The following is a 2,578-nucleotide window of genomic DNA, read 5'->3' as shown; positions in this document are numbered from 1 at the left end:
GACGCCAGTTCACGTTACAACGTTATTTCAGAACAATATCATATCGCGCTTGGCCAGTTGGACATAACGTAGCTTATGAAAACACTATATAAATTACACTTCACATGTTTAAGATTAAAGTATTCGTTATGTTTATATTACATTGAAAACAGATTTATTTGTGCGGTACCGAACTCGATCCAATAGTTAATTCGTGTGCAGCATAATAAATATAAACATCTACGCATAATTAAATCGCAGTGACAAGCAGGATATATAAAATACCCATGCACAGCTTATCATGGGATAGATTCTTCTTCTATAAATCTGATTAATAGAATTCGATAGATATAGACGGAGTCCATCGCTGTATTAATAAATCTACATGATCACGTGCTACCGATTTAAATCCAATAGTCAATACACAATACCTAGGTGCTTCAATTTGTAACGGGTGTTTTTCGAGTTCGTAAGATTATTGGACAAATAGTTATCAGGGTAGACATTTCGATCAATATTCACATGTTACTCCTCCGATGGACACTGTTTCGTAACTAAAATTACATTTACCGCTTTCACTATATGAGAATTACAATTATGTGATTTTGTTCTGTGTTTTCTTGAAGTGACCCGCAACTAAAGCGCTGGTTCGCAAAGTTGCTCTATCAGGACTATTACCGTGTTTCATCCACTTTGTTTTAGGATGTGAAATTCAAAGTGTGATCGGACATGTTTCGTTATTTTATTTTGTGTTTATTTATATTTGCCGGATTTCTGGAAAACGGTGAGATTAGTACATCAAATTTGGTCAGCAATATAATATAATAATACAATAATAATTATTATTATAATTATTACTTCTATTATTATTACTATTATTATTATTAATTTTCATTGAACAATTGAAGTTTTAAGTGACTTGATCACTGATTTTCGTATTTTTGAAAAATGTTATTAAATAGAAATTTTTACAACAAATTCATAATGCCAAGTTGTATATTGAAAAATGCAGACATTATCATTTAATAAATATTCTGTAAATGTTTAAAAAAAATGCTATGACAAAAGTCACAACCCCCATATTTCAGACCTTGTAGCTGCAGTATGTGACTGCAATGCTACCGACTGTACAGTATCAGCCTGTGCAGCAGGGACCTATCTGACAACTGCATCTGGAACTTCAGGCTGCACTACCTGCCCTGCTGGCCACTAGTAGGTTCTATTTACCATCTATGTTACCCTTACCATTAGATGCCTTACAAGCCACTAGTATATACTTTATTACATAACCATTAGCCAAAATAGCCATATACTACTACCTGGCTACTAATATTTTAGAGCTTCTACTTTTTTTCGTTGAAATGTGGGTAGGTTTTTTATAACAGTTTCATGGTGCTTTTTTTTCTAAATTACAAGACCAAGAAAATAATAATAAAAGAAAAAATAGAAATGCTGAAAATTTAGAATTTTTTTAATGCCAACATGGATAATTTCAAGGATCTTAAATATCATGTTAGGCTCTGCTCCAAAATCACACGCTTTTTATTAGGGCAATATTAGCAGGTGAATTCAGCCCTACTTAAAAAGTTTTTCTTTATAGAGTGTATATTAATATACGGGTGTTAAATCTCATTTTCTTCATTTTAAGGGATCTATCAATTAAAAAGTGATCAATAACTTGTTATATTTAGCTCTTATTGAAAAACAAGCAGCGGAATAATAACTGAAACAACTATAAATCCTCAAGTAAAAAAAAGAAGAAAGATCTCATATTTTTCCCTTCAATTTTCGAACAACACATTAAAAAATGTGATTTCTTTTTTGTATTCATAATTGTGAAATTAAGCAATCATAAATATTCTATTTCTTTCACACATTTATCCATAACAGTTTAACTTGGATCAAAATAGTAAACTGAATTATTGACCCCCATAAGCTAGTTTCGTTAGTTTATCTGTAAATAAAAAAATATTGTAAAGTAACACACTACTTCACAGAATTCAGGCGTGAAAATCAAATGACATGGAACAATTTCTTTCAAAATCAATATCCAAGTATTCTGTAGCACTAAATTAATGATAATAAATGTTCAGCGATTCATGCGGAGCTTTCATAACCGTTTTCAATGCCTGGTTACAGTTGAATAGATGATAGCATGCAGAATTCACACGTATGACTTATTGCTATAGAGCATATTATTTATTTGTATCCTTTTCATCATTACACACTATAGTATATTTGAAGTAAGAACATGTCTATAGTTGTATTTGTTGACAAACATTGGAATTATTTTATGCAGTTATGCATACAGCTACAACTTGGCCTTCCTTTTATGATAACTAACACTAAAATGGTGATTGATTAAATTTGCCTTATTTAAGCATTTTTAAATTGAGGAACTCAAGTATATGAGTAGATACGTTTAGATAAAAATTCAGGCTTTTTTAAGGGGCCTTCATAGACATATGCTATTATTAAGAAGTATTACACTTCAAACCATGCAGTCTTCCTTTGTTGCCTTCAAATATTGCTTCCTTAAAGATTTACATCCATAGAAAAACACTCATCTCAAGTTGTTATGGTTGAAACTAAATAATGA

This window comes from Dreissena polymorpha, chromosome 4 (genome assembly GCF_020536995.1).
Source record: "Dreissena polymorpha isolate Duluth1 chromosome 4, UMN_Dpol_1.0, whole genome shotgun sequence".
Classification (NCBI taxonomy): domain Eukaryota; kingdom Metazoa; phylum Mollusca; class Bivalvia; order Myida; family Dreissenidae; genus Dreissena; species Dreissena polymorpha.
Note: the sequence above shows the minus strand (reverse complement) of the source record.